The 24,213-nt window shown below is 36.4% G+C and overlaps 2 long non-coding RNA genes across 2 annotated transcripts in view; one reads left to right on the top strand and one right to left on the bottom strand.

Moving 5' to 3' along the window:
* Positions 1 to 24,213, top strand: part of LOC139074169 (uncharacterized) — a 73,366-nt gene that overhangs the window by 14,533 nt on the left and 34,620 nt on the right. The gene's annotated exons all lie outside the window — the stretch shown is intronic.
* On the bottom strand, positions 22,449 to 23,914 carry LOC139074172 (uncharacterized). Its single transcript, XR_011523707.1, has 2 exons — positions 23,777 to 23,914; positions 22,449 to 22,673 (listed from the first exon to the last, which is right to left on the bottom strand). It is a non-coding gene; the product is annotated as an uncharacterized lncRNA (long non-coding RNA).

Raw genomic sequence — 24,213 nt, 5'->3', positions numbered from 1 at the left:
CGCATAACTAAAATTTTATTCCTTTGGTAAAATTAGGCATGAAATAGTTCCCAGATTTGAGTTGGTTTGTAGGCTTAAGGACTTTTTAGCTCACTATGCTAAACTAAATAATGGCCCCCCTGGATATCCACATGCTAATCTCCGAACCTGTGGTATTAACTTAGACGGGAAAAGGTACTTTACAGGTGTGATAGAGTTAGTAATCTTGAGATAGGGCAATTATGCTGGATTTTCCAGGTGGAACTGGGAAGGAGAGCAAAGAACAGAGGCAATAATGATGGAAACAGAATGAGATTTGTAGATGCCATGCTGCTGGCTTTGAAGATGGAAGAAGGGGCCACAAGCCAAGAAATGTAAGGAAAGCAGGTCCAAGAGCTAGAAAAGAGAACAAAAAGGATTTTCTTCACAGATCCTCTGGAAGGAACCATCCTTGCCAACACTTTGCCAATCACCTAGCCCAGTGAAACTGATTTCAGACTTCCGACCTCCAGAACAAGAGAATAAATTTGTGTTGTTTTGAGCTAAGAAGTTTGTAGTCACTTGCTACAGCAGCAACAGGAAATTAATGCATCCACATTGTGAAATGGAAATCTAAAATTTCCCTTTTTTATAATGTATGGAAAACGCTGTCAAAGAAAAATTGCACCAGACAAGTTAAACAGGTAGAGACGACTTCATTGAAGACTATTGCAATAGTAATCAAGACTATTCCAGTAGGGGCAAGAGATGGAACTCCACTCCACTGAATCAAGCTGGGAAAGCTGTAATCACTGCAGTGAGCTAGTGGAAAAGTACTGGGGGAGGTTGGTCAATGTGATTAGGCCATCTGTGTGTGCTAAGTGGCTTTTGTCAAAGTTAATTTTCTATCCTCCATGGATACTGGGAGATAGGAGCTTTTTCTTGATGATCACATTTCAAAAAGACAGACCCCAGATCTTGGAGAAAGACGTCCCTGGGTTGTAATCCTGGCAAGAGTCTGAAGGAAGATTTAAACTACAAAGGGGCAGAGAAAGAATTTATAATTGCAAGTTTTCTAAAGTGAATGCTCTCAGAAAAAGGAGGTCAGTGACCTATAATCAGAAAGAAAACTGTCTAAAGTTTAGTCAAGCTGAGGGGAACATTAAGGCCATTTGGTCAATGCCCACTAAAAAACTCAGTCAAAACCAAATCAAATATTTATCTCCGTTGAATTGGTCACATACATTAATCATATTTGTTTATTTCTTACATAAAAATTTGGAAGTTTTAAAATCATAGTAATAAATGAATACTTGCCTGTTAACAAGAAAAAAATATTTTAGAGAAATGAACATGTGACTTTAAACTCTTAAAACATAAATAGGAATTATTTCAGTGAAATGTGTTTTTTATTTGAACTATTAGAAAGCAGAAATATTTTACAATTTTGGAATTATTTTATTAGTATGTTCCTCCTTAAAATAGAAGAGACCTAGAAATGAGAGAGATGTGAAAATGCCATGTACAATTAGAAAAAAAAAGAAAAGAAAAGCCTAGATTTAAATACTAGTAGAAGAATACTGGTGCTTTTTTAGAATAATCCTCAAGTGTGCATATTAATTATCACAATATTTATTGAGCAAATATTATGCCCTAGACCCTAGGGCAATAAAATTATTGAGAAAAAGTACATGTCTTTTCAATATACACAAACCAATATATGAAAATAAACAAATTGCAGAACAGGCTGGTAAGTGACATTTTAGAGATGAGTGAAACACCTATGGGGTCATGAAAAATAGAATATCTACCTCTGCCTCGAGGAATGAGGTAATATTTCGCTGGGGAGGTAATATTTAAACCGATTCTTGAAGATGAATAGAAAACACAAGGTGGACAGAGGGTTAGAAAGCATTTTCGGAGGAAATAGTATGTGAAAATTTTTAAGATAGAATTAAAGAGCATAATTTGTCAAGATGATGGAGAGTTCACTTTAACAGAAGAAGGAGGACCTTGTCAACAAATATAGAGATAAAGTCAGCTGAAGTTGTAGGAATAGCAGCGGTGGTGAGAGAAGTAACAATACAAATGGAATAATATTACAACAGAAACAATAGAAATAGCCACTTTTTAATGCACGCTTACATAAGACACTCTAAGTGATTTCAAGGCTTTATCACATTTAATTATCAAATGTATGAAGTAGATTTTATGTCTGTTTTACTGATGAGGAACCCAAGGTTTAGAAAAGATAGAGAATAGTTTAAAAGACTGTGAAAGACCTTGCTGGCTGTAAGAAATTTGGAGACTAATCATTAGACAAATCAGAGATCGGTATTGTCTTCTTTGTTATTTTATTGTTGTTAAATAAAGGAGTGATTGGGTCACTTTTGTCTTTTGGTGAAATAGTTTTGTGACAATATAGGAAATAAAACCAGAATGTTGGCAACGAAAGGAAACTGAAAGACTCCTGGTGAAGTAGTCAGTAAGTGACCTAATTAATGGTTTGCATTAAAGGCTGTAAGATGCTTGAACATGAGTTTGGGGTATTACTTATCCTTGGAATCTCAGAACTCAGCCCAGAGCCAGGCAATGATGTTCAATACACGTTTTGCAGAACTCAATAATGGACTAAAAGAGTAAAATGTTCAGAGAGGAATGGAAAATAACAAATTATTGTGAATGCCTACTAGCTGGCTGGTGCTTAGATTTTTAATTTTTTTATCAGGGAAGTCCTTTAAGATTATTATTACAATAATTTTAGAGATAATAAAACTGAGCCTCATAAATATTCACTGAAGAGAAAAGTCATCCATTCACAGTCTCTAGGCTGGTCCAGGATGGCCCTGACCAACTGGGATTGTTCACATGACAGTGGCATGGTTTTAAGAAAATAAGCAAAAATTGCAAGGACTCTTGAGGCTATTCCAGAGCTCGTACACTGTACTTCTACCAGATTCTATTGGTCAAAGTCAACAAATCAGGCCAATTCACAGGGTGGCATAATAGATTCCACTTTTTGTTGGGAGTATCTGCAGTCACATTGGAGAGGGTCTAAATAGAAGAAGAGGTGAAGATTTGAAGACATTTTTGAAATCAATCTACCAAAATGAGTGAGTCTTAAAGTTCCGCTTCCTGCCTTTGTAGCTCTACAAGGCCAAAATACGCAGAAGGAGAGGCTAGAGTTTCAGAGGCCGATTTTGCATTTGAGGCAAAAAACAATAGTATTTTGGCAAAGCTGAAATATAGCCTCCTAGATAGATATAAAATCTCAAATACTTCCGTGAGTGGCACTTCGTACCAAGATAAGATCTGTTAGGGGACCTCTACGGTGATACCCGGATATTTTTTGCAATGATAGAGAAATAAATCCACCCAATTTCTCTGCTACATCATTATGACCAAGTTACATAGCAAAATGTAATCAACAAAAATAACTCTCTCTGCATCTAACTTCCTCTGGTTTTGAACATTTGCTAGAAGTTTCTCCCTTGGTCATGACACAAGACCAAATCTCATGAACCTGTCTTCTTTATGTTTCATTCATTTATTTATCTAGCTCTTCAACAACATTTGGCTAATAAGATCCAGCAATGGGAAACTTCCCTAGCTTTATGTCATCTAAATGAGCAGAATAGCATTTATGGATCAGGCTAAGAACCTTTTAACATTGTACATGAGCCCCAAAGCTGATACTCACCTTCCATATTGATTACGGCTACGTATGTTTACTGGTGACATAACGAAGGCAGTAATTCTGACAGCGCAGTGAGGAGGATAGTCAGAATGAATAAGCGTTTTTCAGGAATGGTTTGGTGAGGATATTATATGCAGAAGAGAAAAATTCATGAGAGGTATTGTAAAGAATGTCAAAATTTGTTTAAAATGGATACTGGATGGAATAAGAACCTTATGAAGTCAAGACAGGACATGACCAAGAGGAGAAGGAGTTGTTCTTCAAAAGAAGGCAGGACACGTTTTTAAAAAGATGAAGAATGTAAGAAAGGATGTGTGAGGATCTACAGAAAGTTATATAAAAAAGGAGGTGATACTTGACATAGGTAATTACTAAGGCCTCTAAGCTCCGTGGTGCAGGTAGTGAGCTCATTTTCTGGTATGTGTGATTTGGGAAGAGAGTCAGAGGAGTTTTGGTACAGTTAATATGAAAATTTTGAAAAGGGCTTGTTTGGAGACCAAAAAAGTGAAGCCAGTGGGCACCAGGGAGCAGCTGAGTCTGATCAGCACAGCCTGTCGTGGCTCTAGAGAGCTCATCACACAGATGGCTCATCGATAGTGCTGAGCAATGTCTCAAAACAAGGGGTCCAAATGAAACAGTTTTAGATAACTGTTTAGAAATTTTCTATTTAAGTAAACTCACCCAAAACACTCTGAATGGATCATTCAATGTTCCACAAAAGTATCCTGATACTTTACAGTATAAGAACTTAATGAACACTTTCGTTAGTTATCTTTTTTTCGCCTTGCCTGAAGGTTCCTGTGTGCAAAGGACTCTTGGTGAGGTGAGTACCATGGAAGTGCATCAAGTCTTTGAGGTTTAATGCCCTAGGGTGGCATTCAGTTCCTCAGGGTAGTAATTTACGCAATGGTAGGGTGGAGTGCCAGCTCCCTTACCCAGGGAAGGGAACTGGGGCAAAGAATTAAGGGACTCGTCCATATTCAAAAAGCTTATTCTAGAGCTATGGCAGCAGAGCAGGGAACACAGGGCAGGAGGACTGCATAAAAAAGAAAAGTGAGTTTCCCTTTGATAATATATTATTTCCAATTGGCTGATAAAAAGGAGAACGGCATATACGAAGCATGCAATTTTGCTAATTAGATCAGCATGATCTCCACAGTCTTCTCTGAAAGTGTTCAATACTTTGGGTTATTTAAATCCATTTAGCCCTTTTTGAAAGGAACTAAATGGAGAGAGAGCATACTTTCAATGGTGGATATAGCTTTCTTTTTATCTAGGACAAAGGATTTCTCTCATACTTACCAAATATCTTGTCTTCAAGTAACAGGGATTTATTTTGCATCAATTTCAACTGTCCTGTCTGCCAAAATGACCCATGTTCGATGACTTTTAAAATGACTTGAACAACTCAATTCAATTGTGCTCCCCCACCCAGGCTTTTTTAAAAGCAGGGAAATTGTTTTAATATTTTGAAAGGCATCCATTAAGATGACTCCATTTAAAACACTAAGTGGCTTAATGGCATTTTCAATGCTACACAAGATATTCTAACCATGAAAAAAATTCAGCTAACTACTAATATGTAGGAGCTCATTAACTTCAAAAGATATGCCCAGCATATAGAAGTCTAGTGGAGCAGCTAGGAAATTTCTGAGTGGTTAGTAGATACTCTTTCATGTTTTTTTTTAATTTAAATGAAAATTAATAGACTACATTTGTTACTCTAAACATCTAATTGAAAAGCAATTTTACTGGAATAAGGATAATATGTAAATCAGAACTGAACTCTAAAGAGTTGCAGCACGGATGTAATATAAAACCTTTGCACAGGGGCCAGTCTGCTGCTGTAGCAGTTAAGTTCACATACTCCGCTTCAGCAGCTGAGGGTTCACTGGTTCGGAGCCTGGGTGCCGACCTACACACCGCTTCTCCAGCCATGCTGTGGCAGGTGTCCCACATATAAAGTAGAGGAAGATGGGCATAGATGTTAGCTCAGGGTTAATCTTCCTCATAAAAACAAACAAAAGGGGCCGGCCCAGTGGGGCAGCAGTTAAGTTCACACATTCTGCTTCTCGGTGGCCCAGGGTTCACTGGTTCAGATCCCGGGTGGGGACGTGGCACCTCTTGGCAAGCCATGCTGTGGCAGGCGTCCCACATATAAAATAGAGGAAGATGGGCACGAATATTAGTTCAAGGCTGCTCTTCCTCAGCAAAAAGAGGAGGATTGGCAGCAGTTAGCTCAGGGCTAATCTTCCTCAAAAAAATCAAAAAAACCCAAGAAACAAAAAAAGCTTTGCACAAACAATGTATCTAAGAAAACATTTGAGTTGAATTGCTATGAGGTGCTAAATTAAACATACACTAGTCAGGTTTGTAGGGGGTCTTGTTGGGTAGGGAGTAATTTCCATAAGGCACCTTACAAGTTGCAGTGGCTTTGGATGTATAGGTTGTACCAATGTTGTTTCTATCAATCCCCCAAACAGGCTAAAACACAAATAACAAAACTAGGGAACTGCAATGGGACCTAGATTGGACTCAGAGGAAGTAACCACCTAAAACCTGGCTCCTTCTGATTTTAAAGCTTTCCAGGAAGACACTATTTCCCAAGACACTTATTTACTTTGAAGAATAAATAATCTAAGCCACTTGTCTTGACTTGTTTCCCCCAAAGATATAGTTTCTTTTACACCAAACCATGCTAATAACCAATTCTGTTCAAAGGTAGTACTAAAAAAAGAAAAGCTTTGATCTACCTTTTAAGTAGAATTATAAGTACATCAGACTATCAAAATACATACATTTATTTTCAGCACACCAGAATCACATATATTCAATTTATGTTTTCAGTACATTTGAAAGCAGATGCTCAGAAATCCACAAGGGGAAAAAAACCCATTTATATAGCTTTTCGTTTGTCATTCAGTATAGAAAAAAAGGCAATTATCACAGCCTTTGGAAGTAAAGTATTGCTAGTGTTGATTTTTCTGTGTTAGTTTCATATAAAGCAACGAAAAACTCATTTCAATAAATAATCTTCAAAAACTGATAACATGAGGAGATTTCAGCTTTTCGATTTTCATTTTTACTTATACCGTTACATCTTACATCAAGGGATGAACAATTTAAAATGGAGATTATTTCCATTTTCCTAAATCCGTAAGACCAAATATGCCAACCATAGTGTGAATATGTATCCAAAAGGACAACAGGAAGCAGAGCATAAAGGTACAATCCTGAAAACAAAGTCGCTAAGGAAGGAGGAATTTGTTTTTAGCACTGAAGTCTGAGCAATTTGAGTAAGAACGCTAAATGGAGTTTTCTTCTATTTTTACATAGTATTCTTCTATTCCTCCGGGAATTACGGGCAACATGGGATAGTAAGGTGTCATGGCAGCAACAAGTTTAAATTTAATCGGACATGCAATCAAGATCTCAAAACACTTTCTTAAGGATTCAAGAACTGAACTTGTTGGGGCCAGCCCTGTTTTCTAGTGGTTGAATTCATTGTGTTCCACTTCAGCAGCCTGGGTTTGGTTCCCAGGAGCAGACCTACATGACTTGTCAGTGGCCATGCTGTGGTTGCCACCTACAGACAAAATAGAGGAAAATTGGAACAGATCTTAGCTCAGAGCTCATCTTCCTCAAGCGAAAACACAAATGGAAGATTGGCAACAGATGTTAGCTCAGGGCCAACTTCCTCAGCAAAAAAAGAAAAGAAAGAATTGAGATGATGTTAACAAATGTCTAAAATTAGAATTGGCCCCCAGTCAATGTCAATTTACAATTTAAACCATGTCTGAATACAGTTTTGAAAATTTTAGTCTTTCAACATGGTAGTTCAATTTACGTATTGACCATTTAATTCTAATAGTCAATGATGTTATAGTAATAATCATGAGTCAACCATAAATACAGAAATGTACTTTGGTCAAGATATTAAACATACAAATGTTAAACACAAATATTTCTCATATGCTGCAAAAATGGTTGTGAGGAGAGATGGGAATTGTGACTGCTTTCACAGGTGGGAAGTGGCATGTCATCCACATTGAGATATCTATTTTATCTAGGACAACAATCAAAAAGCATGTTTTTACAAAATGCAATTAAGATCAGAGGATTGCATTAATGTCAAATGTTTTTGTGATATTGTACTATAGTTTTGCAAAATGTTACCATTGAAGAAAACTGGATAATGGGTACAGGGATCTCCCTATATTATTCTTTACAACTTCATGTAATCTCCAATTAATGAGAATTTCAACCAAAAATGTGAGTTTTCCCAAAAAATGGAGTTCACATCCCCTCCCTTTCACCTCAATGTATCAGAGAAAATGCTAATGAGGCAGAGAATGCAGAAATAAGTCAAAAAACATGCTAGAGTCTAGAGGGAAAAGCTGCTAGATGTCTGTTTTAAAATATAGCACTTTACCAGAAAATGTGGGGTATAATAGGAACCACAGATCAGGAAACACTTCCATTGAAAAAATAGTTTGTACTTATGGTGTCCAAGAAGAGGGAGTACCCCACTCCAGGGTGGGGGGAAAGAGTGGAGATACTCAAGGAAGCACAGAGGTCCATCAGGAGGAGAGGGGGATGGAAGGCAGAACTTGGCCAAGAGCCTTTATTATACTTTCCTTCCGAAGGAATGGGCAAGGCAGATTAAGCAGGTTTTGGATTGGCTAGCTTGAACAATTTTAGCCAGCTCTGGGCCACAGTGGCTGTCCCTAGTTGTCTGGTACCTGGCCTTCGGGTGATTAGGAGAGGTGGGTACTGTCCCAGTGAGAGCCAATAAAAACTGTGGTTGATGTGTCCTCCAGATGGATTGGTTTGCATTTGACAAGCACACCTCCAGGAGGAGGATTCCTCCTGAGGGAGCAGGGAGGCAACAGGGAGGCAGGAGGCTGAGGTGAAGTGACTCAGTCGTATTAGCAGGTTGTCCAGAGTGTCCAGCATATACGTGTAGGGCAGATGTTAAACCTCAGATTTACAGAAGCTTGAAACGTGGTTAATGCAAGGTCTAAGTACAGAAGCATAAGCTCTCCTGGAAGCAAAAGCAATGCAGACAACCAGCATGTGCCAAACTTTAGAAGGAGGCAGACTCCTTTAAAATGAACTGGCTGCTTCTGTATTTCAAGTGGGGATCTGGGTCATTTGCAGAGGCAAAAATTAAGTACTTTTTACTAATAGTAACATGACACTTGGCTGAATGCATTCATTTACATGAATTTGTCCAGGTAATTGGTTTTGTGGATTTATAATGTGTGGTATATTTCCACCACATCACTTACAAATTAGCATTCTTTTAAATGTCTGATTTACAGAAAAAAATACATAAAATTAAATTTAGAAATTTAATGAACCTAAAAGAATTATTAACACAAATATTAAATGTTGTGGCTACGGAATGCATAGTGAGGCAGAAGCCTGAGCTGCATAACCCACCAGCATCACCCAAACACAAATGCTGCATTACTTTGGGAGCGTGCTTCTAGTCTTTTGGATGCACTCATTTTTCCACACAATCTCCAAGCTTTCTCGGAACTTCATTGCACAAGCTGATTTCCATCTGCTTCTACACCCACACAAAATTTCATTAGCGTTATAAGGTTCTTCCTTCCCCTAGGCCCGTCCCGAGGAAAACTTGCACTTGGTTTTGGTGATGGAGAGAAAAATCCCTTCAGCCTCACTCAGTCATATGCAATGCCTCTTTCTAAAGTCCCATGGGCCATCCCAGGTTTCCCAGATGGTCTTTCAGATTTCACAACCCACTCTCCAACTGAGGGAAATGCACTATTCAGACCTATGAAATGCTAGTGAGAAAAAGAATTTCAATTCTTTGACAATCACTATTTTTTCATACTCTCCCCTATAGCACTCCCCAGATCTTTTAATTTTTATTTCTTTGCTGTCAATCAGATGGTTTTAAAGCCAAATAATGACTCTCCCATTAAACTATCTTTGCTTACCTTAGACAAGATCCCAACCTACTAATGCGTGGTCTGCATGGTAGGAATAGAAACAATTTAGAGAGTCTTGTGAAGACTAAGGGTATCATATAGGTGAATCACTAAACATAGGACCTGACAAATGTTAAACACTCAAAATTTAGTTATTATGGCTGTGATTATCTAAACAATCTATATACTTGGTTATTTTGTTTCTATTTCAAATTTACTGTGCCAATAATGATAAAAAATAAGAAGAAGGAAGCAGATAATCCTAAAAAGCCAGCATGGAAAAAAGGATATCTGATGTTTTTAAGATTTCTCCTTTCTAGAACAACATAAAAAGAAATAAAATCCAGACAACCTAAGAATAACTACTATTTCCTCAGGCATTTCAGCTGAGTGTTCTCACAAATTTCTCAGAAGAAATGAGCAAAACATCTGTACTAAAATCCACTGCACACCCTCAAGCATGATTGCACACATTATGCATACCTTTCTCTTTCCACACGCTTAGAATAGTCATTTCAACAAAGCAGTTTGGTCTCTTTACAAAATCCTGATGTTGTTATTTTAAATGGTAGAGTAGAGCCAGGTCTCAATAACATTCTTTTAAGTCTAATAACTGACATGATTAAGAAATAATTGCCAATAATCAAGAGGAAAAGGTAATTGGCCATAAGTAAATGGATAAAATAGTTTTTTGACATTTTGTGTGGCTTGGCAAAGCTTGCCTTTACAAAGCTCCACACAGTACTATATACGTTCTTCACAAGAACACTAAAAATTAGAATAAACAAATCTTGAAAAGATTGACCAGTAATTCTTTTCTTGAAGAATCATACAAAGAGCAGTCCTAGAAGAACACATTGAAATTTCAATGGAAGAGGAAACTTCATGGTAACAAAAAATAAAATGCTAGTATTAACATCTTGGGAATTCCCTGCTTAGAGGAAAGCAAGAGATGAAAAACAGGAGGACTATTAACGCCCAGAGCTTATTATCTCCAACATTAAATAGAAATACAGCCATACAGAAAACAAATGAGAAGATAACTGAGGCAAGCAGGAGGCAGAGAGGCCTGCTGAGAGATCCTGATGAGCATCCCTTCCCTGTCAGCTCCTAACACAGGCGCCGAAACAGCCTTTCATGCACATTTCCTTCTTCCTTTGAAAAGTAGAAGCTCCCACTGGAGCAGGTTGAGAATTTAAATTAAGTGGAGTCTCCTTGAGAGGCATTGCAGAGTTTGAGAAACCATTTGAAGCCCAAGAATGTTCCAGATGACATGAAGCAATGATGATATAGCGCTAGGAAAAAGAGAAATTTTCTAACAAATATTTTATTTAAATGGAAAAGTGGCATAAAATTCTTAGGAATATAACAACTATGAGCATTTCTTCCTATTAAAAAAAAAGCAAAAGCAAAGCAAAGCAAAAATCACTACTCAAGGAAGGAATTGCAGCAGCCAAATGAAAAGGAAACTCTCAGCCGAAGGTGGGGAGTGAGCATCAAATCCATGCACGAGGAAAACTATGGCTAAACAACTGAGAGAAGGGAGAAATATCATCGTAGATTTGGAGTTTAAAATCTTAGTAATGTAAAAATTAAAATGTAACACAAATTGAGAGATAAACGTGAAGAATAATGTGAGTGAATATAATTTTATTCTAATATGTTTATATTCACTTTCCCAAAGTTTCACCTAAATTGGCTTAAAAAATGAGGATATTAATTGTCTCCCATGCCTAGAATTCTAGAGTTAGTGAAGCTTCCAAACATGGTACAATCAGCACCTCAATAATGTCATCAAGGACCCAGGATCTTTTTGTCTCTCTATTTTATAATCTTCACCATTGGCTTCATTCTAAGTATACTTCTGTTAATAGTCATAAGTAACCCAGAGAGGCTCAAGTCATGTGCCTACCGTCCGCCACCACCTGATGTTTGACAGTTGAAAAGTCAAAGCAAATCTCTCCCACAACCATGAAATATTAATCCCTTCTTTCAATGAGATTGTGGTGACATAATTCATCTACTATTAGCTAATAATTGCCATCAAGATAAAAGGCATTTTCTGATTGGCATACATGGACTAAGAAGGTTCAATACCTGAGTGCAGATACAGCATCCCCTGTGCCATATTGCTGTGTGGGGCAAGCATATACATTTGCACAGAACACAAATCTATTAGGAAGGCAGAAGTGGGCAAAGAATGGAGAAGGTGGCACTCTTGATTCTCAGGCCTTTGTACTCAGACTGGAACTTATACCATCTGCTCCCTGGTTCTCAGGCCTTCAGACTTGGACTGAATTATACTACAGGCTTTCCTGGTTCTCCAGTTTGCAGAAAGCAAATTGTGGGACTTCTTGGCCTCCATAATCACATGAGTCAATTCCTATAATAAAGCTGCATATATGTGATATCGATGTCTATGATATCTACATCTATATCTATATCTATCTCCTATTGATTCTGTTTCTCTCGAGAACACTGATTTACTATTGCAACTATAAAAAATTACTAAACGTTGTCACCTAAGAAAGTTACTGATATTCACACACACACAAAAAAATACGGAAGAAAAGAATGTGTCTATTTGCTATAAAAGATATGTATAAAGCAGGTAGCTGAGAAAAGAATAAATGAGAAAACAAGGAAAAGAGACTTGCCAGACAAACACTAGCAGATTTTAGAGAGTTATGATATTAATATCAATCTTTAATTTGTATAAAATGTTGAAAGACATTGTCGAAGACTGGAATTGGCCACCCCAAGATATGTCTCTTTGACATGAGGATTATTTGGGGCTGGTTACTTTTAAAAATTGCAGACAGAAAAGAAACTCTGAAAAGTAGAATTTACTGATGGTTCATAAGAGACATTTACATTTTTAAAGGAAATGTCCATCTGTAAAGGTGTCTCCCACTCTATACCAGGGAGAAGGGGGTATGACATTATCTCTAGAAACTCTTAATCAATGCAGAAGGCAAGGACTTAAATCTGCATAATAACCTTATTCTTGTTTACTGTGCTTTTTTGGTAACCGCCCATGATTGACTCCCCCCATCCCCCACATCCTCCTTTGTCTTTACCTGAGGGTGGTGTTCAAGGTGAGAGCTTCTACCATTTTGGCAAGTAGCTGAGTTTGCCTGAGTCTCTCCCATGTATACATGTTATAAAGCTTTGTTTAATTTTCTTCTGTTATTCTGTCTCATGTGAATTTTATTCGTTTTCTGGCCAGAAGGATCCAGAGTGGTTAGAGGAAATGTCTTCCTCCTCTACAACATAAAAAGGTTCACTTTATAGCAATAAAAGATTCAATCCAAAATGTCTATAACTGTCATAAATGCACAAACATGACAATGTGTAATCAATAAAATCTATAAAGCATAAGTCACAGAAAGGCAAGAATAATTGAATTGTAACAGAAAACAATAGGAAAATGTACACTATAACTGTCAACTCAGGAGAAATCAATATGTTAAAAATATATAAGGATGGGCCGACCCCTGTGGCTCAATGGTTTAGTTCTGCATTTTCCACTTCAGCAGCCCAGGTTCGTGGGTTCAAATCCTGGGCACAAACCTACTCTACTCACCCACCACACTGTGGAGGTGTCCCATGTACGAAAATATAGAGGATGATTGGCACAGATGTTGCTCAGGGCTAATCTTCCTCAAGAGAAAAAAAAGAGAAGGATTTCCAGTGGATATTAGCTCAGGGTGAATCTTCCTCAGGAATAAATAAATAAGTAAATAAGTAAATAAATAAGGATCACGCCACATACAAAAATTAACTCATAATGGATCAAAGAGCAGGGCAGCCCTCTGGCACTCTGCTTCTGCAGATCTCTTTTCAGTAAATAATAAGATACTATCTAAACAGATGTCCATGTGAAAATTTTTGTCCTTGAAGAAATAGTGAAAAACGACAAAACAGATTCCTTTGGGAAGAGCCTTAGGGTGCAGGGAATTGAAGCTACCAGGGTGCATGTATGAGTGCACGTGTGTCTGTGGGTCTGTGGAAATCGAGGAAACAATACACTGAGACAGGTCACAGAGATGGCAGTACGACCCACAACCCAAATTAATTCAAAGGGGATCCAGATGACCAGAGTCAAGGATAATTAGATGAAACTCACCCTTCAAGGGATGTGCAGACATCCGTGTGGACTGTGGTCTTCCCGTGGCAAAAAGGCGGGAAGAAGGGTTTGAAGACAATTGTATCTAGATTTCAGAAGCCAAGGGACGCCAAATGATGTTTATCCACACTACGTCAATTTATGCTGTTTGTTGTGTGTTCTGTAATTCAATAAATTCTCAGGCTTATAGTCAAATATCTTCCTGTCTATAATCTTTACATATAGGTATCCCTATGGGCACCATTGAAAACATTATACTCAGTGTCCTTTGCTCACAGACTTCCACATCTCTGAAATACTCTTTTTTTACCCAATGTCATAAAATTCCATCCTTCTCTGAGACCTAGCTTAAGCCTTAATAACTGTCTAACCTTGAATATAAGTGAACAATTCTCTTCAGCTCTCTAAGCCTCAGAATTTTTTTTCTTTAAAATAAAGGGATTGAATTTGACATCTCTTACTTCTAAAATTCCATGGGCTTATATTATATAAGCCCCAACCTAAGTCTCACGAATTTCTCTCTCTTACCCATGCCCAATATGTGAAAGTGTATCGCACTTTTTCTAGAAAATAGAATAGGTTTGAGATTAAGTCCTACGCAAACTTGTCTAATTGGCAGACTATAAAAGGAAAAATACCTTTCATACTTTTATCTATATCTAAATCTAATTTTCTTATTGTTTAACAAATGCTTTAATAGTAACATACACACAACTTTGTAGTAATAGACACAATAAAATGATCTTTAAAGGACTCCTGAATAAAAAAATTCAACCAGAAGACACTTCAACTAACATCCAGTAGTAGATTGTGTGCATGTGCTCACATGTGCTGTCTGCATTATTTTTAGATATTTGAATTTTTTTTCTCTGCTATAAATTTCTTCCACTGGCATTTCTTTCTATTCTTTCTCAGACTTCTTTCTGAGTCCAGGTAGGAAATAACTCTGTATTGAAGCGCCAGAAAACTCATTCTTGGCTATGTTAGAAAATCATATCTCAGTATTGATTTTCTAAATAGTAGTAATTCAACAGAAGGTGTAGCAATGGTTTTTTAAAAATTCACTTCATAATGATATTTTGTTATTGGGAGACATTTCCTGAAATGAATATTAGAGCCTATTAATTCTTTGGGGCTGATTCCAAATATTAACAATAGAATACTTTCATTGCTCCAAAGAAAATTGCCATACTCAATGTGGCAATGGGGTATATTTGCCCAATTTTGTTAACAAAACTTGGTACTATGAAAGAAAATCCACATGCAGTTTTGGAGTTACTACCCAACTTAGAGATAGTAATAATGATGTCAATCAAATGTTATATTAATTTATGCCCAAATTTTTTTAATTTAGGGTATTCCACAGGTAAAGAGTAAATAACTACTAGAATACAAAAGGATATCAGACAGTAATCTAATTTCTTCTGTATGAAGAAATAAAAATCTCAGTAAAGGTAAATATGTGGGCAATTACGAAAGCTAGTATTATTGTAACAATGGAATGTAACTCCACATGTCATCTTCTCTGTGATTTAAGAGATTAATATACTAAAAAATTAGTCTAAGGCAGTATTATTGTAACTTTTGTTTGTAACTTCACATTTATTTCTACATAATTTAGGAGACCAATGCATTTAAAATAATTTTTAGTTTATGTTTTGGGGCACACACTGTATAAAGAGGTAATTTTCTGATGTCAACAACTGAAAAAGAATGGGTTTAAGACTATAAAAGAGCAGAGTTTCTGTGTGCAGACATATCGTCTATTCCTCTTTTTGAAGTCAGAATATTTAATATTTTAACATTTTTAATCCCAAGAGAAAAGTTTACATAAAATAAGTTTAACCACACAAAATTGCCATTTTGGTGGGCACAACTTCACTGTAGACTTCAGACTAGCCTGGGTTTCAGAATTAAATCTGCCACTTAATAGCTCAATGACAATGAGAAAGTTTCTTTATGTATGTTTATCTGGAAAAAAACATAATAATAAATCATGCATTGAAGGATGTTATGAAAACTAAGTGAGATGTAAGCATTTATTTCCTTAGCATAATGTTGACACATGACATGTGTTCAATAATGTTAACTTTAATAACTGTAGGACTATAGTTGACAGAAGTTCTAGAGAATAAAACTGGCACTCAAGTTAGAAGCCAGGACAGATTTCAGTACATTATAAGGAAAGACTGTTTTAACAATCAAAGCTCTCTGGAAAATGAATCACAGCCTCATGAAGCAACAGCTTTCCTATCATTGGATATTTGCAAACACAAACTTTCTCCTGTAATGCATTCGGAAAATTATATTATTTGCGTACCACGCTATGACATATATACATATGCCCTAGCACATATACAACCCAGTTGAGTAGCTCCAGTATAGACAACACTGATTAGGGAGTCATTGTTATGGGCTGAACGTGTGCCCCCAAAATTCACACGTTGTAGTCCTAATCCCCCAGTGTGACGGTATTGGGTGGTGATAAGTTTGGGGATGTTTAGGACATGAGCGTAGAGCCCTTGTGAATGGGATTAGCACTCTTATAAAAGAGACTCCCGAGAACTCTCTTGCCCCTTCCACCACATGAAGACCCAGCGAGAAAATAGCCGTTTATGAACCAGGAAGTAGGTGGGACACCACATCTGCCGGTGCCTTGCTCTTAGACTGCCCAGCCTCCAGAATCATGAGAAATACATTGTTGTTTAAGTCACTCAGTCCGTGGTATTTTTGTTAGAGCAGCCCGAATGGACTAAGATGGTCATTTTACTCTTTCCATTTAGACGAAAAAGGCTGGGTCTCCGGGGTAGGATATCAATTCTACTTGACCAATCGACAGTAGGTCAGGAGTGCTGGAACAGAAATCCAGCTCCCACACTGCAGCTTTTTCCTTGCAGGAATACAATTCAGTTGTAAAAAGTGGCTCATAAAATGTCTCAGACTCTGACCAATTATATTGGTCATATCTTCCACCTAGAAAAAGAACTAGTAAGTGTGGAATGAAGAACGGAGAATGGTGCAAACAGAGGAAGAAGCTTCCTTTTCCTTATGTGAAAAGGTAGAAACATAAGAGGACATACTCGCCTCTCCTCTTCACACACACAAGTAGTACTCCTATGCACAATTTCCAGTCTGCTAGCTCTGAGTTTTCCTCTTTTTCTCTCACTCAAGAACTATGTAATTGGTTTATAGTGAGAATTATAATGATCGTAATTCAGTAGCACATTAATAGCAAAAAAATTTGTGTAACATATGCCTACTAAGTTTATCATGGGATGATATATTATGAAAGAATAAGTAATATAAAATCAGAAAAGCTGGGTACAAATTCTTGCTCTATTTTCTAGTTTTTCTTTTTCTGGCAAGCCATCTAACTCTCTCCGGCTGATTTTCTTAATTTTAACAAATAATGAGGATCAAAATATCTCCCTCACAAAAATGCTGATTTTTTTCCACTTCCTCATTGTGTTTCCCTAAACCTCTCAATTTACTCAGATTATAACATAAATCGATTAAATATATCAATGTTTCCCAAATTTAGCTGATGATAAGAAATACCCCGGAAGCGTGTTACACATATAGCTTCACAGGCCTTCCCCTGGAGATTCTGATGTAATGAGTCTCAGGCTTTCTGAAATTTGCTTGGTTAACGTGAATTTCAAATGATTTTATCACCCCAGAAATTTAGGAAACACTGACCGAGGTTGTTTTAAAATGCAAATTTCTGGGCACCAACCCAAATACAACAACTCAAGTTCCAGAGGAGATGTCTCGTAGGCATAATTTTAATCAGTGACTCAGGTGATTTTTATGATTAGCACGATTGAGAAACACTACACTGGATGATTGCTAAGGTCTCATCAGTTCTAAAATTCTCTTAATACTATACAGACCAGATTTTAAATCAATTTTTATAAGAAGTAACCCATCCCAGATGTAAAACCCTATTTCACTCCAAAAAGCTCAGATTACTCAGAACATGGTGCAATGTCCAGTAAATGTAGAGAGACCTTGCTTTTCCTGCCATTTTCTGTTTAGGGAAAGCCAAAAGATAATACCTTGATATGTGGTTTTTTGTTTTTGGTTTTGTTTTTGTTTTATGTGGCAGACGTATTTAGCTTTCATGTATTACTTTTATTGGTCCTTCTTTCTGCAAACATTTATCAATTCTGAGGGTAATCCATGTTTTCAACTGCTAACTACTCAGGGCTGACTATACTGAAAAGTGATTTACTTCTGGCTAATTCTCCTATAAGCGGATTGGGCAGTATTTTTTAAAATGATGTTACTTTGTACACCATTGGGTTATGTGGGATTCTACTAACTCTCATAAGATGACATGAGCTAAAAATGTTATGAAACTGCTATTTGCTTTCATTTAATACATATGTAGGTGTATAGGTATACTTGGTACAAAGGCTTAGCAGGTATAGACTATATTTTCCTGCAAAAACATTCATAAGATATTTTTGTGTTATCTTCCCTTCTTCATATGACTCCTTCAAAATTCAATTCAAGATTCAGCCCAGTTTGGTTTGGATTTTCCACTCATATATACTCGTAACACATGATGTATGCTTCGCTATATCACATATGGCATAAAATAAAATAAAATCATTAAGCTACTCATCTCCAGTATTAGACACTTTATAAGAGTCAAGACTGTTAATTGAAATCCCTAAAACATAATGCGGTGCCTGCAAAATAACATAGTAATTGTTTAATAAATATTTGATGAACAAATAAATGATTGCACAGAATGATGGCTGGTTCACTCTTGAAATGAAATATATAGTCTTGTATCTACTAAATTATAACTGTAAACCCAAGAAATCTTAATTGAGTATTTGAAATAAATCCAAGAACCTACTTTGCATTTTAAACATACACGGGAATTCATTCAATAAATACATTAAATTCAATATATGGTAGATAAAATTGATAATTTGGGGCATTACAAATATGAGTAAGATATAGAGCTTATCCTTATAGGTCTTATAGGCTAGCAAGAGAAATAAAGAATATTAAAATAATATATAGGTAATACGATAGGAGTCTCTAGAGTGTGGGGTTTTGTAAAGGGAAGGAGTGCTATCAACACACTTTGAGAGGAGGTTGCCTTAGGGTTAGTCAGGAAAAATTTCACAGAGAAGATATTGCTTGAACTAGGTCTATAAATACGAGAAGGTAGGAGGGAACTTGGGGGGTGAGGATAAGGCATTCTATAAAAAGGTAGCAAATGATGAAAAAAAGTGTGTTGTTATAGCTGATGTGTTGGATTCAAGGGGTCACAGGGAGAAAACAAAGATGAAGAGGACAGCAAAGTCAAGTCAAATAATCATGTTTGACAAGCCAGAAATGTGAACAACCTTTAGTAGATAATGGAAAGCCATTAGAGTTAGTAGAGTTTAGTAGATAATGGCATGCCATAGAATTAATGTGATCAGATTTATATTTGAGAAAGACTACGTTAACAGAAGAATAGAAAATAAACAAAAAAATTCCAAACTGGGGACTGAGATATCAAATAAGAAAGTGCATCGACAGTCCAGATAGAAGATTACAAGGGCTTTATGTAAAGGTCATAACAGGATTTTTGGGAAAAGAAAGTTCAAATCTTTAAAAGTGTAGAATTAACAGAACGTGAATACTGACTAGAGGTATGAGAGTAAGTGAATAGATAATGTAAGATTATTTCCAGAAAGTCAATTTTGATGACTGGATGAAGAGTGGGATCATTTACTGAATAAGAAATAGTAAGAGAATTCTAGTACAAGGGGTAAGAGTGAGGTAAATGAAAAGTTTAGATCTTTTGATATAAATCTTTAAGTGCCTGATAGACTATTAGGAATAATTTCCTATGAACTCTGGGATAGACATATCTGGTACTGGAGAGATATTCAAGATGAAGATACATATTTTGCGTTCAACCATATAGTTAGAAGGTTAGCTGAAAAACTGGATGGTAACTGGTGTGACCATCTGGCATACCCTGGGTAACTCTGGCATAAATTTTAATACTTTACTCTTTCACATTCAAAAGAATCCCAGATTGAATGGTAAATTTTATAGTTTCACTAACTCTAATATATATCTCTTAATAGAAAGTTAGGAGAGAAAAAGCATAAGAGCAAGATCTTAAAATGTGGTTACAGAGGCTTTAACATGCTATTCTCAAACATTTCAAGAGATGATCGATATTTGCAAATGGAATAAATTTTCATACAAACCATAATGTCAATTTCAATAGGATGATTTATTTAAAGCTATGCATAAACATGACTTCTGCTTATAACCATGACCAACGACTGGCACTGGTTCTTCTCTGCCTCTAAAACAACTAGAAAACTGGACAAAATATTTGAGTCAATTATTTTGATATTAAAAAGCAGGCAGTGTAGGACTGTGATTCTTGAGAAAAAGAAAACATACAAGATGAGCTCCATGATCACCCAAGATCACTCCAGTTTCTCTCCTAACAGCACTTCATTCTACAGATCAGTGAGTAGGAGCCCAGGTAAAGCAGTGGTCTCACTGAGCTGCGGCGGCAGAGATCACACTTCCGAGCTGCTTAAGTAAATACAATTTGGGGTGAGAGTGGAGGTTGTACCTGAGAAGTGGAAGCTTTTCTGTGGGGGGTGAGATTTCTGAATGGGGATTAACAATAATAAGTTCTCGGCCAAAGGCTGATTGCCCACGCCTAGCGCCAGACTCCATGAGGTTTAGAGGAGATCTCCTGTGGCAGGACTAAGAGCTAACACCTGAATTCACTGCTGAGAAATAACTGGATTTCCAGCACAGCCAGAAATGAGAGACCCCACCACGTACCGTAAGCATTCAGTTGAGACCCCTAAAAGACCACGTCTTAAGAGTAAGTGTTATACTAGAGTAAGGGATGCAGTCTAAGACCAAATTCAAGACCACAATAGATCTACTTTAACAAAGACTAAAACTAAGCCGGACAAGATCAAGAGAATCTGTCAACAAATTAATTACCTGCCGGAATATAACACAATACTATTTACAGAACAGTAACCTAATACAGACTCCCTACAATGGACACACAATGTCCAATGTACAATAAAACATTGCTAGACATGGAAAGAAATAGGAAAATGTGACTCATGTTCAAGGAAAAAGCACTAGAAACAGAAATAGATTCTAAGATGATACAAATGCTGGAATTAACAGACAAGGATCCAAAGGATTTAGCCCATTTGAATATTATGTCAGTTCCATCCAGATGTGGGTGTTTAACATCAAGATAATGGTAGTAATAACTAATCAAGTGTACTTACTGAGTTTGCTATACATCAAGCATTGTGCAAAGTGCTAGAAATGCTGTGCATTATCTCATTGAATCCTTGTAGAAACCCTACACGATAGGCACTATTATTTGTTCTTTATTACAAGTAGAAAATCTGAAATCTAGAGAAGTTAAGCAAATCACCTAATTCTATTTATATGAAAAAAAATAGGCACTTAACTTGTAAGTATATAAATTATATAGAGGTAAAATTGTGTATTTGACAAAAAAAATTTCAAACAGGCATATGATGCTCTGAGAGATTTATCATTAGAAATGTTGATGACTAAATAGCAAATTCATTAATATGGCACCAAGTTCATCTCTGTGTGAAAAGAAGTTTCTGAAGTAAAAGAATCACCAACGTATTGAAGCAACTTGCTTGTAGCATGGGTCGTACAATTACTGTAGGAAGAAATTACAGACAAGACTGCTATGCTTACTCAGAGTAATAGAAAATACGGTCTATGAGGGCAATAAAATGCACCACGTGTATAATTAATATTGGAAATAAATTGTTATTTTACTTATATCTATCTACATGAAATGTCAAACCTCACTAGTCAAAAACGTTGAATCTTGGGTGAAAAATGCCAGAGAAAAATGGTAATAAATTCCTGCAGACTAAAATATAATGAATATATCAGACCTACAAATACTTAACGGTTTCAATTATCTTTGGTAAAGAGAAGGTTACGAATACATCTGATGAAAATATGAATATTTCCTTATTCACTTTCCTTTGTGGAGCTCTTAAAATGAAATATCTCTCACAGCACTTGGAAGATAAAGCTAACTCAACAGCCACTAACTTAGGACAAGTTTTTGAATTTGTCTTTACAAGAGGGTGAATGTGATCATGTCCATGTTAAGTTGACAAGTATAAAAATACACGAAGTATGTGTTCAGACTACCATATTCTGCTCTTGATGTATTGATTTGAGAAGACATCAATGGTAACAGCACAGGAAAGAAGGCAGGATGAGTAGGGAAGGTCAGAGAAGGAGGAGAGGTTTGCACTGACGTTCCTCCCACTTCCCCAGATTTCTTCCTCCACTTTCTATGCAACTCCACCTCCTTTGAGGGAAACTGTTAAATCACTATTTCAAATGTCTTCTCTGCCCGTTAACATATATATATATTTTTTTTTTGTCCAGAAAGATAATTTTCTTCTGTCATGAGAAACATAATTATCTAATGAAAATAACTAATAGTGAAGATTCTAACAGCTAGCTAATCTAATGCTTACTATTTGTAAAATCTGAAGCTAAGTGCTTTCACACATTACCCACTGCAATTCTCACCACACTGTGCTGTTGAAGGATAAGGAGGCTTGGAAAGAATATACGAGTTACCTGAGCTTAAGCTGGTGAATCGTGTGACCAAATTAGATCTCAGTTCTAACCCAAACCCCATGTTTCTGATAGCTGCCATCTTTCAGTTACAAGCCTTTCTCTTACAGAAATGAATTTGCAACATTAAGATTCATGAGCATGCATTTGTTCAAACATAGAAAAATAGCTAAAAGAAATAAACACCATCAAAGATACCTTTTAAAATTTTGTCAAATAACATCTTCTTTGAATAAATGATGTTTTGCCTTTGAAAGTGTTGATGTTTGATCTAGAAAAAAAGAGAAAATATTCAATTGTCTTATTTTTCTTTTACAATCAATCAAGAGGTATTGTTTTAGTCTCATGGGTTCTCCTCAAGCAGATAATTAGTTTTGTCAGTCAACATTTTCAAATTTTCTTTAAAAATAAAACATTTTTCAATGCAGCGCTGTTGAGGAAAAGCCAATTAATAATTGAAGAGGTCCATAGGCAAATCAATTATCTAAAAACAATTATTAAAATAATCTTTATGATTCCTACAATATGCATATCTGAAATAAGATAAAAACATCAGGACTTTTTCTCTTTGAATTTTTCCCTATCAGATATCCTACCATGTTTTTAACTTTCCTGAGGCATATTGTTGTGAGTTCTTTAATCATCTTGCAGTTTTCAATTATATTTTTAAAAATAAGTTTACAAGTACGAACTAAACTAAGTAATTGCTAAATTGTGTTTTAAATGACTAAGGAGAACAATTACTGCACTATTAAAATATAAAAATGCTAAAATAGTAAATGGGGGAATATTTACTAACATAAAAATAAGGGCAGAATTTTGAAGATTTATTTCCAGTCTTGTGGAAGGATGCTGGATTCATTTTAATTCTATTTAACTTCAATAACTCTCTGTCTATTATTTTCTTTCCAGTTCTTCACACAATAGAATTTGATCCCATATTTACACTATCATCTTCCCAACAGATTTTCTCAAATCAGATTTCTGGCTCAAAGACTGAATTACTCGGGTAGAAGATGGCATCATCTATCATTTATCTTCAGAATCTGTCCATTCCATTCTCAACAAAATTTTTTCCCAACGTCTAAATATCCTTCTGCAGGACTTTGTCTAAAGAGCACGGACTGGGCAACACCTGGGGGCCTCATCACCCTTAGATCTTCTAACATTATGAAAGAAAAAAATAAAGTCAAGGTCAAATGGAAAAACACAATGATGAAGACAAAGGGAGTCAACCAAACATGAATGTTACGCTTCTTTGAAATTATAATTATTCGTTGACTGGCCAGAGCCATTTTCTTGTATCCTTTGGAGGAAATTACTGCTAAGAGTTAATCCACAAAGATTGTATGAAAGGAGTAAAACTTGACTTACGGGGGTTGTATTAGTCAGCTCAAGCTGCCATAACAAAATACCATAGACAGGGTGTCTTAAACAAAAGAAATTGATTTTATCACAGTTCTGGAGGCTGGAAAGTCCAAGATCAAGGTCTGGTAGAGTTTAGTTTCTGGTGAGAACTCTCTTTCTGTCTTGCAGATGGCCCCCATTTTGCTGTGTGTTCACATGGCCTTTTCTTAGTTCCTGCGCTTAGAGAGAAAGAGAGCAAGCTCTGCAGTGTCTGCTCTTACAAAGGAACTATCCCATCCTGAGGGCCCCACCCTTATGAACTCATCTAACCCAAATTACCTCCCAGAGGCCCCATCTCCAAATGCTACCACATTGGAAGATAAAGCTTCAACATATGAATTTGAGAGACACAAACATTCAATCGATAACAGGGGACTAGAGGACTTTCTGAAATTTCAAGGCAG

Source organism: Equus przewalskii, chromosome 1 (genome assembly GCF_037783145.1).
Source record: "Equus przewalskii isolate Varuska chromosome 1, EquPr2, whole genome shotgun sequence".
Classification (NCBI taxonomy): domain Eukaryota; kingdom Metazoa; phylum Chordata; class Mammalia; order Perissodactyla; family Equidae; genus Equus; species Equus przewalskii.
The sequence above is the reverse complement of the archived record's forward strand: the minus strand, read 5'-3'. Positions and strand labels throughout refer to the sequence as shown.